The sequence below is a fragment of the Diceros bicornis genome, chromosome 10 (genome assembly GCF_020826845.1).
Source record: "Diceros bicornis minor isolate mBicDic1 chromosome 10, mDicBic1.mat.cur, whole genome shotgun sequence".
In the NCBI taxonomy this organism is placed as follows: Eukaryota; Metazoa; Chordata; class Mammalia; order Perissodactyla; family Rhinocerotidae; genus Diceros; species Diceros bicornis.
Genome location: NC_080749.1, coordinates 22,656,025 through 22,674,174, shown reverse-complemented (window position 1 = coordinate 22,674,174; position 18,150 = coordinate 22,656,025). Strand labels below are relative to the sequence as shown.

Below are 18,150 nucleotides of genomic sequence, written 5' to 3'. Positions count from 1 at the left end.
GATAGCCTTTCTTTCATTCATCCAATCCTTCTACAAATCTCATAAATCCTTTCAAAACATATTAAAAATCTGACCATTTTGTACCTCTAATTGTAGCATCTTGGTAGAAGTCACCATCATCATTCCTCCCATCATTCTAGTAGCCTCTTAACTGGATCCTTCCACTTACAGTCTACTATCCACTCAACAGACCCGTAAGTCAGATCATATCAGTCTTCTGCATGTAGCCTTCAATGGCTGCCCATTCCACTCAGAATAAAAATCAAAAGTCCTTACAAGGTTCTTCACAATTTGCTTCGTCTCCTCCACCTTTCTGGCCTCCTCTCTCCCTCTTCTCCTCCTAGCTGTTCTGCTCAAGCTTCATTGTCTTTTGCTGTTCCTTGAATACAACAGCCTTTTTACTCTCTTAGGACTTTTGCATTTCCCAGATATAAGCATCATTTACTCCCTCTCCTCCTCCAAATCTTTGCTCAAATGCCACTTTCTTAGCAAGAGGTTCCTTGATAACATAGTTAATATTAAACCATTTTCTTCACCCAACTCCTGCATCCGTATCTAGAACTGGTGCTTATGATATAGCTGATGCCAATTAAATATTTGTTTAATTTATTGATAAGTAAATAAGTGAATGAATTAACAATCATGCCTGAGAGAGCCAGAATTACATATTGAATGCTAGGGTCCAGAGCCAGTCACCTGGGAGCCAGGAAGAGAAAAGTATGAGCAGCAGTTCAAAAGGAAGCTGGGAGCAGTTGGGTTAATGCTCATCATAAACATTAATGGGCCAGCTGTGATGCAGTGTTGGGTGCAATAATTTCTTTAAAGAGCCAGTGGGAGGGAGGTTTTATATTGCTTTATGAATTATAAGAATGGTTATAAATTTCAATTATAAAAAGACTTTAATTCCTTTTGTCATTGATGAGAATTGCAATAAAGAACTTCATATCTAGCACAACCACATATACTGTATTCTCCACATCCCCATCGAGGTGGTTTTTAGAGCTTCCATACTTTTTCCTGCATGTCCCCTTCTGTCTCTGTCCTCAATGGCCTGTCTTGTCCTCTACTCTCCTCAGTCACTGCAAGAGCTCTTTTAATTTTTCTTCTCATCCACATTTGTTTCACTCTCTCTTACTTTTCCCATATCAAATCAACTACTCCTCATCACAAGCATGAAATTTTTTCCTTGGCTGATTTCACTTTTCCTTTTTCCAGCAGGTGCCTACTGTTATACCACTTCTATCCTCTCATGAACTCTTATAAATTTCTCATCTTTAAATTTTCAGGCAGTATAAATTACATGTTGAGGACAACTTATTCTCTCTATTCCACATAGAATTGGAATAAATTTTGAAAATTTCAATTTCCACGTGGAAATGTCCTAATGAACAATAGTTGGATAGAGGGAAAAAACACACGAACTTATCCTATAATCACTGGACCCAGTTGTGTCACTAAAAAGGTAGATGAAATGGAGATAGCATATCATACAACTATCATTCAGAGGGAGGAAGGAAGGCAAGCTTCTAAGTTTTCATGACCTTTTATAAATTACAAAATAATATGCCCAAGTTAGGTTCTTCATTATAGCTTATTAAATGATATTGCTATAATCAGTATGGATATTTTAGTTGGAATAAATTAACTTTTTTTCTTTCTTTTGATTTAGAAACTTGCAGAGGGCAGGGGCGAGTAGGAATAAGAAGCAATTAAAATAGCATTACGTTTATAAATGCTAAGTATAATGAGATTCCTATTTGATTTCCCTTAGCACATAAAATGTAGAGAAACAATTCCATCCATGAAACAGGTTTCTGAGAAATCATAATCAATCTTTATCTACTCCTACTCATTCCATGAAGTAGATAAAATATTTTTCATCAAGCACATAACTATGAGACACAGCAATGCTTCTGTAAGGAATATTGTTCAATACTTCATAGCCCAATTGAGAGAACAGATGTAAAAGATTGCATAATATCATGTTTTATGGTTTAAAAGCAATTTCTCAAAAATATAACAAATCTATTGAGGGAGAAAGTTTAAAAATCCTATCTATCATTCACTTGTGCCAAATCAATTTCCTATACTGAACAGAAAAAAATTCATGATACAATAGCAACCATTCAAAGTTAAAAATATGTATAATGTATAATGTTTAATAGCCAGTTAAGCCCACAAGTTTAGATATTTTTAAAAGTCTGATAAGAGAGTATTGCTGTTTTTCTAAAAAAAATAAGATACAGAAAGATTTAGGGAAACTTAATAAAGTAGCTGATAGTTGCACTAAAATTGTGTTATTTTGTAGCCTTGCCCTCTGAGATTTCTGGATCTGAAAAATCAAAATGCAATCTTTCAATAGTACCAAATAAAATCAATAGCTCTTACAGTTCATCATATATTTATACATGTTACAAATAAAGACTATACCAAATTAGTTTAGTAAAATTGCTATAGAATATTGTCTGTGCTATAGAAGTTAGGCACTTTGGGTTCAGTCCAAGAGTGTGAGAGGAGAAAACGATGTACAATACCAACTTCAAGGTCATATAATGAGTCATGATGGAACTTGGCTTTAAATATTAAAATTACCATATTTATGGAATCGCCTGTTGGTGATCTATTTATTCCCTTTTAGATATCTGAGTATTTCTTACCTGGATTTTGCAGCTTTAAAAAAATTCTTAAATCTGACCAAACTGAACTCAGTATGCTTACTTATAAAATACATGGGAAAGACTTGGGAAGGGAAGGCATGGTGGCACAGATAATATCCTACTAGATATTTTCTGAGATCCCCTCCCACTTTCACATCTATAATTGTTTGGAAAAGACAACATATATAAACAAGAATGCACAAATTCAAGCATTAAAATAATAATAATAATACACTTTATTGGAGACAAAAACAGGAAAGGGCAAAGCAATAAACATGAGCCAAACTTCTGATGTTATGTCAACTATAGGAAAGGCAGTTTGAAGAAGATGGGTTATTTTGGTTGAGAAGTGGCTGAGTGTATTGGAATGGCCCAAACAATGAGCAAGGAAGCCACAACATCCATGAGTTCCTAGTCACTGGACTTTGCTCCAAGGGACCAGTTACCTGTGATGGTTGATTTTATGTGTTAACCCTACTGGACCTTAGGGTATCCAAATATTTGGTCAAACATTATTCTGGCTGTGTCTGTGAGGGTGTTTCTGGATGAGATTAACATTTGTATTGGCAGAATGAGTGAAGCAGATTGCCCTCCCCAATGTGGGTGGGCCTCATCCAATAAGTTGAAAGCCTGATTAAAATAAAAAGACCGAGTAAGCGGGAACTTCGCCTGCCTGACTGTTAGAGCTAGGACATTGTTTCTTTCTGACTCTTCCTGGGTCTCAAGCCAGTCAGCATTCAGATTGGAACTTATACCATTGGCTCTCCTAGGCCTCCAGTTCGCCCACTGTAGATCTTGGCACTTGTCAGCCTCCATAATTGCATCAGTCAATTCCTTATAATACATCTATGTATCTATGTATCTATCTAGATATATATATCCATATACATCTCTATATCTATCTATCTATATATCATCTATCTATCTATCTATCTATCTATCTATGGTTTTGTTTCCTTGGAGAATCTTGACTGATCCACTACCCACACCAGATGAAGGTCTAGGTGGTAGGAGCCTTATTCTACACCTGACTCCTCGTCCTTCTGTGCAGTTATTGCCTCCTACGGTGATAGTAAGGGAATTATGGAGGTTCTTTAAAATATCTTCAATTTATCTGACCCTACATGTGCAGAGTATTTGCTTGTCAAAACTGTCATTTAGCATTCAACTGTAGTATTGGTGTTAATAAATCATTACTAAATGTGAGTTGCACAAAATGATTTAAAATTCTATCTGGCATCATAAGTTCACACTCTATAGTAGCTACACTGCTTTTAATCACAAAATCTGAAAAGGAGAAGGAATGTCTTCTACAACATTCCTGAGAGATAATTACCTAGCTTCAACAGCTCCATGAATGGAGTCTTTTTAACTCATATGTTAGCCCCTCACATTGTGGAATATTTTTATTTTGTAGAAAGTTCTAGGTTAGTTGGCAAACTGAGCCACTGCACCAAGAGAGTGACACCAGATGATTTTTAAGAAAAAAATGAAAGAAAGAAAGATAACCCTTAAGTGTAATAAGAGTCAAGCATAACATAATTAGTAAAAATTTCTCGTTAAGCATAGTATAAATGACAATAAATTTGCAAACAATATGGCGTGAATTCTATTCATAGTCTAGGAGCTTATGGGTCAATAGAGAATGTTTAGAAGAAATTTGTGACATAGAGCATGTGAATAAAAAAGTCATTTTCAACCCAAATAGATTTTTTCTCCCAAAGAATCTTGATCCACTTACAACAGGAGGATAAAAGTATTTGACTTTTGATGTTCTGGTTTAACGTGCTATACCATGACTTAGTGATAACCATAAAACATGTACCATAAATAAAAAAATTCAATCCTCAGTGTGTGAAAGATCAGGTCACAGAGGACATAGATTTAGAAAGCCTAATCTAGGTTGACCAACAGAAGATAAAATATTCTAGGAATTCAGATATTAATGGAAACAAATTAGTCACAAAGAACCTCAGCATTTAAAAAAATGTAAGCCTGGAAATTCCACTAACTAACAAGACTTTTTCATTTCAGTAAGGCAAGATGTTCTATTTAAGACTGAAATGCTTTTCACTGTCCATTTGGCATTTGTGCTCTGTTTGAGGGGAAGGGACATGATCTGTAGCAAAATTCAAAATTCCCAAGGGAATTTTATAAAGGGAACAGTTGCAAAGAAAAAAAATAGGTGTATGTGTGTATTAAATATATTTTAGAGGAAAAGACTATGACTGTCATTTCAATACAGTATTATAAACTAGATAAAATAGAAAAATAAATATTTATTCAATTGACAATTTGTGTTGCTTATTTAGACAATTTCTTTAGCATTCATTCTTATGATATTGATAACTGTGCTAGGGTTTTAACTGGAACAGACTCTGCTGTTTTACTTTAGAGACTCCAATGAGAAAATATGAAGAAAATTGAGACAATTACCAGCTCACCTAAGAAATTACATCTGAAACGTGTGAGCAAATATCATCAGTGATACTAGGGGTAGAGATGGGGGAATAAGGAAACATGAAAGTAGTATGTTAATAATGATTTAATATGGGCATATGTATATGCATGAGTTGTATATTTGAAACTCTTTCCATGATAAAAAGTAAAAAAGTCAGCATTAGTTAGAATTCCATGACCACAAGAAAAGGTAAGTAACAGGTTATCAATTTTCCAGATATTTATTGGGTACCTAGAATGTGCCAGACACTACACTATGTATAGGGGATACAGAGATGAACAAAACACAATTTTAGCCCACCAACAGGAGTTAGAGAAGTAAACTAACAGTTACCGCTAGCACTGAAAGAACCTGAAAGAAGGATGCCACAGGAGAAGAGAAGCTCCTATCCAGAAACCATAGTAAAGAGCTTGAGCAAAGGAAAGAGAGAGGACAAACCATCCAGGCAAAGTTAAGTGTGTAGCTGAGTTACGTATGGTGGGAGAGGGTAGGGCCGGGTAAAAAGAGAAGTGAGAACAGGGGCCAGATCATGAACAGCCCTATATTTCATGTTTTAGAAGTGAACACGGATATATTAAAAATGTTAAACAAGTAGTGACATAATGAGATATTAATTCTAGAATAATTATTTAGGAATATCGGGCATAGATTTGAACATTAATACATTATAATCCAGAAGTGGCAATGAGGCCTTGAATTAAATTGGCAGTAGTAAGAAGAGAGAGAAAAGAATAGATTTGGGGTAGAATCTGTAGGATCTTATGCTTAATAAGAAATGATTAGTTAAGAATTGAGAAGACTCCAGAATAATTGCACAGTGATGCCATTCTTTTGAATACGGAATATAGGAATAACAAATTGGGAGTATTGACGTATATCAGTTAGGGATATAAAACTGCCATCAAGAGAACCAACTTTGGTTTATTTAAGCCAAAGAGACAGTGAGAGAAAGAGACAGAAAAAGAGAGAAAGAGATAAAGGTAGGGATAAAGGAACAATAAGGGGTATTTCATAGAACAAGAGAAAAAATAACCATTACACATTTCAAAATAAAAACTACAGCTGTTCTTAAGTCTGTTGCAAGAAGATTCTACTGCAAGCATCAAAATTGGTTCACTTGACTTAATATGCAAAACCCAGGAGACTAGAGTCTTAATGACTGGCTGGGAAATGATGCCATCTATACCTTGGCAAGGAAAAGGCAATCTGATTCACAGTTTCACCAAGAAAGAAGAAAACTCACTGCTCATATTAGATTGCTGGTGGAGACAGGGAGTGTTAATGTACGAATTTAACGTATAAGTTGAAACAAATGAAGAGCAAGTTATGCTATACATGGAAAGGCCAGTGTAGAATGGGGTCATGATGAAGTCATGGTCTAGAGCAATTAGAGATAACTGGGATGATGAAATTGTTGCTGGAAGGTAGGGAAAGGTGAGGGCCTTTGTGTCCAAGAAATATAGGTAGTTAGCATGAGGGAATGAACAGCCTAATAAGGAAAAGATAGTAGATAAAAACAGTTCTGGAGTTGTTTCCTGTAATATAAGGAAGACAAAGTACTTATTAAATGCCAACTGTGTTAAGAGTAGATCACATTGTTACAATAATACTATTAGAAATTAAACTTAGCAGGGTCTAAAATATAAACACAGAATAAATAGCTCTTTATGTGGCATATAATTATATCATTCACATCACTCCAAAATCCTGGCTTTCCAGGGAAGTTGCTGATAAGATGGTACAGTACTCATATTTTCAGACTGCACAAGTGTTTCAGAATTTAATTATGAGTTTGCAGTTTTGCAACTGTCATATTACCATCCTCCATCCAATTGTAAATTCTAAAGTGCTCTGGATGCACCTATTGAAACAAATTCTTTCAAAAAGCATTTAGCACCACTACAGCTTAATATGCAATTGTAATTAATTTACATGCAGTTAACCAATTAGCTTATGTTATTAACAATGCGTACAAGTTGTAAGAAATATTTATGTGGGAATCATTCTGATTAGTTCTTTAAATGAAAAGATATTTTTAAATTATATCTGTTTAATCACGAAGAAGTGAAGTGAACACTACACTTCTGGTTCTAGAAGTAGGATTTCTCGATCTCAGCATTATTAATATGCCAGAACCATACCAGTTTGTCTCATGCTCCCCAGTTGTGGCGGTCAAAACTGTTTCCAGATGTTGGGAAATGTCCCCTGGGGAGCAAATTCACCACTGGTGGAAAATCAATGCTCTAGAGAAAGTGAAGCAACACCTTTTGAACATGCTGCTATAAGTAATCCTCCCACTTTCACATAAATTCATGGAAAGGCACCTGATGACAATTCATGATCTTGACATCAGAGAATCAGGTCGTATGGTATTTTATCATCACCTCATTATCTTGCACTAGAAATACATTTTTGAAGCAATTTGTAAAATATGCATACTATAGAGTAAAACTGATACAGCTTCTACTCTCTAGGAGGCTAAAATCTCATATAAGCACAGTCCCTTTTTCCATGGCTTGATTTAAGCATAGATAAAGTATTTTATAATAGTAATTTTAATATGTTATACTTTCTGTTTTTCCTTTTATAGAATAAAATTATACATGCATTTCATGTACTTTTGTTTATTATGTTTGGCCAAAGATCTGAACTTTGTATTCTGGTATACAAAGTAATAATTATTGAACAAACATTTACTAAGCAACTATTATGTATATAGTATAGGGATATTGGGGGGGCAGTGGTAATATAAAGATGAATAAAGTATGTTCTCTGCATTTTGGGAGCTTAAAAATGTAATAAGAAGGACATTCAAGGTATAACATAATTATAAAACATAAAGTATGAATAAGTAGGGAGTGTATGCTGAGAAGTGCTTAACTGCAGCTGGAAGAATGGAATTATTTGGAGAAGCAGGTAATATTTGAGATGGGACCAGGAGGAGGTATATGATCTCAACGAGTGGAGGAAGATAAGGAGGAGATTTCTAAGCTGAAAGAGAAACTTGAAGTTAACAAATGTTTTGTGGCACTTGGACAATGACTAGTTGGTGGGGGCTCTGAGAGACAATAGTAGGAGAAGTGAAACAGAATATGAGCTTAGGAAGATATTTAGGGTACATGGTAATGGCTTTGAATGGGAAAAAGTCAACTGCCAAAAATTCTTCAGTGAGAGAGTGTTAAAATCAGATGAGTTACTCTACACAAACGGCTTTGGCTTCAGAAGGTAAGGACAGATTTGTAAGAAATGTGCCTGGAGCTAGAAGAACGGTTGGAAGGTTACTCCAATACCCAGGAAGACATTAACAGGGGTCTAGAAAAGAGGGAAGAGATGATGGAGGCCTCATGAAGACGGAACTGACAGGATATGACGACTGACCCTCTCTGTTAGTGGAAGGGTGGAACTACAACTACTTGGGACTGAAAATAGGAAGAAAAATCCAGTTTCTTGAGGTAGAAAGTAAGTTCATTTTTGGAAACAGTGAATTTGAACTATCAGTATATTGTCTGTAGGGCAGTTAATGTTCAGCAGGTAAAAATTCTAATATGGAGTTAAGAGAGATATTTTCCTTGAAATAAAGACCTGGTGATCATCTCTAGAACTTAAATTCTGGGAAATGTTGGGGTTATCTGGGGAAACATAGATGGAAACAATAAAAGTAAAGAGAAAATTATGAAGAATGATGCCATGTAAGGGTTGGACGCAGGAAGAGAAGTCAGGCTCACAGCCCGGGATGTAAGTATTCGAGAGAGTTAGAGAAGCTGGGACACGGGAGAAGAGGCGAGGAGTCTCAAAAAGGAGGGTAGACCCCTGTGGACTAAAAACAAATTACTGGATTTAAAATTAGAAGATCATGGCTGGTTAATGGGAAGGGGTTTCTATGGACACTGAGCCATTTTATAAAAGCTCTTGCACTTTTCTTCCTCACTGTCTCTGCATCTGTGTTCTGATATCTTCTAGAGTTTAGAAGAAAGGAAAAAGAGTTTCTTCTTTCCAACTCCTGAATTTACGTCTCTATTCAGTCACATCCCTTCCTGCCTGCAGAATCACGCTCACTCTAGTATTTTCTCCCTCTCTAACAGCTTCAATATATTTCCCCCACCACTTATTTCGATTCTGTCTTCATATCTGTACCAGGTGATTCTCTCTTCACTCTTTGAACCCTGAGCTACAATGCTACTTCTTTCCTTCTTTTCTTTGACAAACATTCTGTAAGGTCTCTACTCAATATCTGTTTCCTCTCATGCCTTGGTGTCAAAATTACAATTTTTTTTTTAATCTACAATTACTTTGCTGGGACTAGACTCTGAATATTCAGCTATGTCCATTCAATTGCCAAATCCTTTTTTTCCATTTTCACTTACACAATTATTTCTAAAACATTTGACAATACCACACACATATTTCTTGAAAATTTCCCTTCTGTAATTTTTATGATACTGTACCCACAGTTTTCAATAACATAAAGATGTTAGTTGGTATTTCGTGAAAAACAGGCTCTGCAGGCAAATGGGTTTGGGAAAACTCCTTGCTTAAAAAAAAAAAAAAACAACTAATAGATTTCTTCACAGCAGCACTTCTAAGAGCCTTCAATTGGCTAATTCTACATTGAGAATTTCCAAGACGAAAATCATTTGATCACAGAACTTTTTTTTCCCCATGTAACCAATGAATCTCTCTACTCATTTCCACTCATTTATTTTAATAAACCATGTTTTGCAATATTTACATTCTCTCTGGATTCTGAATATCTCTACCTTCCACGCTTTGAAAAAGGAGATTAACACATCTTGAGCAACTATAAATAGCGGTAAAAGCAGCAAGAAACTGGAACCACTATTCACATTGCAGATGGGAAAACTGAGGCACAGACAGGTTAACGATGCAGTTTAATTAAGCTCACACAAATAATGAGTGGCAAAAATATGATTTGAGTCAAGGTCCTTCACACTGCAAAGTGAAGGAACATTACTTTCATCGCAGCACCTCACCTCTACATCTCCAGGCCTCTACTCTTTCTCTGTGCTCTCTCCCGGAAAGAACAGGCATCAACTACAACCTTTAAGCAGATGATTTCAAAATATATGTTATTTTTCCAGAAATAATTATTCTCACATACTCAAATACTGCATACCTCTCTCTATTTTATGTCAGTTATTTATGTTAATTATTTATGTCAACTTTTGTGTCAATATTGTCTATTCTCATTGGTCTAAAACCATTGAATCTTTTCAATTGATCACTATCCTTTGTTTTGTATACAAATTTGGCTATTAAGTACTAATGATTTTTCTCTTAAAATACCTTTTATGTGTGTTCCTTATAATTCATTCCCAAAGTCACTATGCTAGTATAGGCTTTCAAAATCCTTTGTGGTATAATTAGAAAGCCTCAGTGAACTCCATGCTCAATGTAATACATAACCATATTATGGAACACACCCACCGACGCCATGACAGTTTACAACTGCCATGGCAACAGCAGGATATAACCACATAAGGAAAGAAAAGAGGTGGCACCTTCATTCCCCTGAAAAGCCTGCCCAGTTCCCCCAGTGCCTGTGAATATTCCTCCCCTTCATTACTTGACCCCTTATACCAGCTGCTTAATCACTCCAAGAGCTGAGAAGTTGATTTGTGAACTTAGTTTCCACTTCTCCATTCTTTGGCCATTGAATAAAGCTTGTGCTGTCCACCTCTCAACTTCGGTTTTGTTTCAAATCCGTGACACGGAACAGGAAAGAACCCTCCAAGGAAGGGACGGATTGTGGGTACGAGGCCCACCCACGGGCCCCTCTTCAGAGCTCCTCTGAGTGTGGGTCAGAGTCCCACCTGAGTGAGGTGATACTGGTAACAAACCTATTGAGTTTAATTGACTCTATTAGGTTTTTAATTCTCATCCCTTATGCATCTGGGTTAAAAGATTGTTGAAAGATTGTGAATCCTTCAAAACGTAACTGGCCTAAAAAGGCACTTGTGTTGCAACTTTTCTATCTATTTGAATTCAGAGTAGTGGTTTGTCCGAGTTTTGATGCTCCTGTTAGTTTTTAGAGCCTCTAGAGCAAGTGGGGGCTCCTTCTCCTCTTGTTGCTACTAAAAGGAGTGTCGAAGTTTCTATTTTCTTTAGAAATACAAATAAAAATGTAAAAACATTACCTCCTTCAGATACAATCCTAAGACAGCTCCTGGGCTAAACAGAAACAAATATCTTGACCTTAGTCACTTGAGAGCTAAGGGAAGCCAGGAGATTTACATCTATTTGAAGAGACTGAATTCTGGTCCTGGACAAGAGAATTATCATCCTATTACATTTACACAGTTTGCAGTAGACTTTGAAATTCATATTAACATTCCTGAAGGGAAGATAGTTCTGTAACTGAGAGCCATGCAGTCAGAGGAGAAAATTATTGCTCCTAGTTTAGTAAATGACTGCACTCCTCAAATGAAAACACATTACTCCCTACCCATACCCATCCCCCAGTGTCCATTTCATCAGGGAAATACCTGCTGGGGATGTAGGTGGGGTGGAGGTGGACTGAAGAGTTACTTTGTGCTTTGCATTATAGCTTCTTATCTTAAAAATGGAGAAACTGGCAGAAGACACCATCTCTGAACCCGCTCTTGGTTTACATTGTGTTACTAAAGCATCATGCCTAAGGTCAGTCACTTCCTTTAATATTTATTTTTAATTTATTGCCAATTTTTAAAATGTGCATATTCTACCTGCAGCAACCTGCAGAAAGCCATAAAGCTAATCCTACCCTAAAACGTAAAGAGAAAATGAAAAATATCTCCCAGAATCATTATTCACTTACATTAAAATGCAATCTTTGCTCTAAGTCCCACATTTCACTCTCTAAACCAATACCTATGGTATTATAAAACCTATTCTTTTGTTAAAATCTGAGGATATTTTAATTTAGAGAGTTGCCTTACACTGTCAATTTAATTTCTACATTCTAACCTGATCTTTCTTTTATTTTCACACTTAAAAAAACTTATATTTAGAAGAGATCATTTTGAAGTTCCTTACAAAATACTCACAACCAATTATTTTGGAATCAGGTGCTAATTAGTAAGATAAATTAATAAAGAACATAATGTCCTCCAATTGGTTATTCTGGTGTTGAAGTCAGAACTGAAGGTAGAAATCCCCCCAAGAATGATCTTTAATACAAAGAATATTGGGGTATGATCACTTTTTTCCTATGAGATTAGCACAGTTATTAAAAATGATATCACAAAAGTTATTGAAAATAGTGTTGCTCATTGCCTAGATTGGAAACCCTAGTACGTTGACTTGGGATCTCAAGTGGTGTCATGCCCTCCCTTTTTGAAATTGACAGGAAGGATATTGCCACATGTCTTTTCCCATTTAAGAAACAGGTACATCTGTGGAAGGAGCTCCTGAGGTAGCTACAGTTGCTCCCCATTCTCTACTGGAAATGCCCACTGTTCATAGCTAATGTAGCTCATTTTTATTCAAGTCTTGAAGTAAACAGAAGAAATTGCTCTAGTTTCTTTCCCTGCAAACTTTCCCCCTCTCCCTCCCACACTAAAAATAAAACAAAAGTAGAAAGGACTGACTGTATCTGTCTTGGACTATTGCTCAGTCATAGTTAAAACCCATATATTTGTTTTCCTCTATGAATCTACTTAAATGACTTCTTGTTATGGTCTATGTAGATGAATATGAAAGAGAGTAAACTTGTGCAATTTATAAGGTTAAATTACTATGGGTTCCTCCATCTGGAGAATAGAAAGTCTAATCATCCAGAGATATTCTCTTCTTCTCTTAAAATGCAAGGACAGCTGGCATCAGAAAGAAGAGCATGACTAGCTGATTGGCTGTTTTAACATTTTATTCACAGGCCATAATGACTTATTTATTTCAAAATGTGTGTTTTTGCTGTATTTTTCTGTGTTTTCCGGAAAAACAATTGGCTGATGAACTGATGGTGGGTTAGCATCTTTATCTCTAACTTTCTCCCCATGAAGCAACATAACTAGAGAAGAACAATTAGAGTATTCAGATCTGCAATATGAATAGTTTCCTCTTAATTCAGCTTATATAATATATTTATTTGCCTCTGTTTTAGATGGATATACAGTTTATATCTATATAGTTTATATAATCTTAGAAAAATTATATAAATCAATTTTTAAAGATTCAATCACATATTAGAAGCCCTAGAAAATTAAATTATGAAATAATAGTGTGTGAAATAAAGCATACTTTGCTAAAATAGCAGACACACACAAATATATATTTCATGTGAATCTTCATTTTTTTTTTTTTTTTTTTTTTGTGAGGAGATCAGCCCTGTGCTAACATCCGCCAATCCTCCTCTTTTTTTGCTGAGGAAGACGGCCCTGGGCTAACATCTGTGCCCATCTTCCTCCACTTTATATGGGACGCCGCCACAGCATGGCTTGCCAAGCAGTGCGTCGGTGCGCGCCCGGGATCCGAACCGGCAAACCCCGGGCCGCCGCAGCGGAGCGCGCGCACTTAACCGCTTGCGCCACCGGGCCGGCCCCTATGAATCTTCATTTTTGAACACCAGATATTACCGTTTCACTATCAAGGGCTTTAGACTACTCTTTTCCTTAATTTCTTCCGACCTATTTCTAACCCCCTCCTGTATTAAAAGTAAAGGTAATCCAGAACTTATTTTGAAAGTGGATTATTTTGCCCAATTTTTTTCTGGAAAAGTACCTTGATGTTAAAGAGATCCCTTGAATACCAAGAAAACACACAAATTCTATCAGAACTATTGTGTAAGAAGACTATGCCTCTCACTGTGACAAAAACCAATTAAGGAAGAACAAAAAGATTTGACAGAGATTAGAGATCCACCTCCTTTGGTCCACATAAACATTGTTCAGTGAAAACAAACCCAAAAAGAATGCCGGTACTTCATGGAAGTCAAGGGTACCTTAGACAAGACAACTTTGATCTCCAGTACCTTCTCTGTATGCATTATATTGCCATAGATGTCAAGTCTCTCTGTGATGACAGTGTATACACAGAAGCTTATGAATGAGAAGAAAGTACTGTCCAAAAGAAAAATACTGGCAAGTCCACTAAGCCAGTTTTAAAGCAGTCACTGTAATAGCAAAATAAGAATCAGACCATATCAGTCCATAGACAAATTCACTATCCTTCTATGAATGCCAGGATCTTCACTTTTCCTTTTTCAGTACTGAAATTTTATGCTATTAAGGGCAGTTTCATCAAAGTATGTTAGAACATTTAAGTTTCTTCCTCTTATGATTTCTTTTACCATAAAAGCTGAGTTACCATCCCTTCTTTATTCAGATTACGCATAAGAAGCTGGGCAGAGAGAACCCCTCTGTCCCTGACGTGTGGGACAGCTAGGACGATGAAGCCCTAAATCCCCGTTTCCTTGTAGATGGTACTTGCCTTTCTGTTTTCTTTTCTTTTTCATCCAGAAGTGATGACCACAAAGGCTTGCCCTCAGTGTAAGGGTGAACTAGAAATAAAATGCGTCAAGCAAAACATCTTGGCAAGGCCACTTGCGTGTCTAAAACTTAACACTGGATGTTGAGGGGACAAAAAATCTCCTGTGAGAATTTGTAACCCCAAGCTGGCCTTTCCATGAGTTTATGATCTGAATTCATGCTCCCTCTGTGATTCAAAAAACCCTCAAAGAGAAAATTAAATTTAAATTGTTTTCAGATTGATAGGGTTTCCATGGGACTGAAAAGTATTCAAGCCACCGGGCCAGCGTGCTAAAGCAGGAGGGGGAAGGGAACAGAGGGTCTCCTCAGTCCTTGTTCACACTCTCCTTTGATCCTCCTGACTTCAGTCTAGGTCTAGCCCTTCATCTCCACCTCCTCTTCCTGATGTCCAAGGTCCACAACCGCTCTGGTTCTACATCCCCAGAGAATAAACCTTCAGCCTTTAGGAAGAAGTAGGAACCTGACTGTGCAGGGCAAAAGATGAGGAACTGAGCAGGGTCAGTGCTCACTGCTCTTTACTCAGACTTTCAAAAGCCCCTGTTTTTTTCTTCCACCCCAAATACACACACACACACACACACACACACACACACACACACACACTCTTGCATATTTCCTTCTGTAGAAGGTGGTGCCTTTCAGGATTTGTCTAGGCCAAATCGCTTTGTTTCTCTTCGGCCTCCACGTCTTCAGCCCTGCCAACATTTAGGTATAACCCTGTTATGCAGAGTACTTCACCATATCTTTATTCACTTTCTAAATCATAGATTGTGATTGAGGTTACAGATGGCTCCTAATTTACTTGAGGGTGAGCACATTGTGCTTCTTGTTCTTTGGAACAATTTTATAAAGCAGATCTCATTGAGGATTAACTTTGTGTTACTGTTTCACATTTTCCTTTCTGGTTTTGAAGTAATTTTAGAGCATAGATGGGAGTGGAAATGCCTTTACTTCACTATCTTAAAATTGGAGACCCATCCTACTACTTTAAAAGTGCAAATTTCCCAACAACTAAACTCTAGGAATTCTCTAATGTTGGTGTCTAATTTCGGGCAAACTCAAGTAGGTCACTTGCCTAGTCTAAAGGACTATCAGGCCTCCAGCTAGAATCCATTTAAATTGAAATCAAAGGTAGAATTCTTCTAAGTCAGATAAAATAATTTGCAATTTATGTGACAAGATTCTACATAATTTAGGAGCAACGTCTCTGCAGAATTTACTAAATAGTTTTGTAATAAAAACCAACGAGTATGATACTCCAGTATCATAGACTGTCAAAGTCCAGGTCACAACTTAGAGTTAAGTTTTGCACAAAGGTACCATTTTTAAAGGACTTCATTCATGCAGATATGGATGATCTATATATTTTATAAAATTTTCCAGGAGAAAGTAGGCAAAGGTCTTGTAATAACAAGATCATATTATTACAACGATTTTCGGACATATGGAAGTAAAACGTTTTGAGGAGTGGTCCCTCCTCGTAATTTACACGGAGTCACTGTATAGCCTTGTAGCACTCCTTGCCTTCAGCACTCCTGAATTAAAGGACCTTGCCAAGCTAATTTACATCTGTAAATGTTCTGACAGGGACATCATTTCCAAAGTGTAACTGTTATGGACCAAACGGTGTCTTCCCCAAATTCATTTGTTGAAGCCCTAAGACTAAATACTACTGTATTTGGAGATAAGAAAGACCACCAGAAGCAGTTTGCTTTCAGCGGGCAAGGCCAGCAATACACTTTCACTGTCCTACCTCAGGGGTATATCAGCTCTCCATCCCTATGTCATAATTTAGTTTGCAGGGATCTTGATCATCTTTTCCTTCAACAAGATATCACACTGGTCCATTACATTGATGACATTATGCTGACTGGACCTAGTGAGCAAGAAGTAGCAACTAGCGTAGACTTATTGGTAAGACATTCCATGTCAGAGGGTGGGAAATAAATCCAAAAAGAAGTCAGGAGCCTTCTACTTCAGCGAAATTCTAGAGGCCCAATGGTATGGGGCATGTCAAGATATCCCTTCTAAAGTGAAGGATAAGTTGTTACGTCTGGTCCTTCCCACAACCAAAATCTAGGCACAACACCTAGCGTGCCTCTTTGGATTTTAGAGGCAACATATTCCTTGTTTGGCTCTGTTACTCCAGTCCATTTACCTAGTGACCTGAAAAGCTGCTAGTTTTTGGAACCCAGAACAAGAAAAGGTTCTGTAATAGGTCCAGGCTACTGTGCAAACTGTTCTACCACTTGGGCTATTTGATCCAGCAGATCCCATGGTACTTGAAGTATCAGTGGCAGTTAGGGATGCTGTTTGGAGCCTTTGGCAGGCTCATATAGGTGAAGTGCAGTGCAGGTCCTTAGGATTTTGGAGCAAAGCCCTGCCATCCTCTGTGGATAACTACTCCTCTTTTGACAAACAGCTTTTGGTCTGCTACTGGGTCTTAGTAGAGACTGAATACTTTATCATGGGCCACCAAGTTACCATGCAACTTGAGCTTCCCATCATGAACTGGGTGTTACCTTACTCACCAAGTCATAAAGTAGGGCATGTAGAGCAGCACTCCATCATCAAATGGAAGTGGTATATACATGATTGGGCCCAAGCAGGCCCTGAAGGCACAAGTAAGTTACATGAAGAATGGTCCAAATGCTCATGGTCCCCACTCCTGCTACAGTACTTTCTCTCTCCCGGCCTGGGGAGAATTCCTTATAATCGCTGACAGAGGAAGAGAAGACTCAGTTCTGGTTTACAGACGGTTCTGCATGATATGCAGGCACAACCCGAAAATGGGCAGCTGCATCACTACAGCCCCTTTCTGGGACATCCTTGAAAGACAAAGGTAAAGGGAAGTCTTCCTAGTGGATAGAACTTCAAGCAGTGTACTCAGTTGTTCACTTTTCTCGGAAGGAGAAATGGCCAGACGTGTAATTATATACAGATTCATGGGCTGCAGCCATTGGTTTTGCTGGATGGTCAGGGACTTGGAAGGAATGTGATTGGAAAATTAGTGACAAGGAAACTTAGGAAAGAAATATGTGGATAGACCTCTCCAAATGGGCAAAAAAAAATGTGAACATATTTGTGACCCACATGAATGCTCACCAAAGGGTTACCCATAGAGGAGGATTTTAATAATCAAGTGGATAGGATGACCCATTCTGTGGATACCAGTCAGTCTCTTTCCTCAGCCACGCCTGTCATCACCCAATGGGCTCATGAACAAAGCAGCCATGGTGGCTGGAATGGAGGTTATGCATGGGCTCAGCAACATGGACTTGCACTCACCAAGGATGACCTGGCTATGGCCTCCACTGAGTGCTCAGTCTGCCAGCAGCAAGGACCAATGCTGAGTCAACAGTATGGCACCATTCCCCAGAGTGATCAGTCAGCTACATGGTGGCAGGTTGATTATAGTGGACCACTTCCATCATAGAAGGGACAGTGTTTTGCTCTTATTGGAATAGACACTTACACTGGATATGGATTTGCCTTCCCTGTAGGCAATGCATCTGCCAAAACTACCATCCATAAACTTATAGAATGCCTT

The 18,150-nt window shown here is 37.5% G+C and overlaps 1 protein-coding gene across 1 annotated transcript in view; it reads right to left on the bottom strand.

Moving 5' to 3' along the window:
• Positions 1-18,150, bottom strand: part of THSD7B (thrombospondin type 1 domain containing 7B) — an 808,101-nt gene that overhangs the window by 297,597 nt on the left and 492,354 nt on the right. The gene's annotated exons all lie outside the window — the stretch shown is intronic.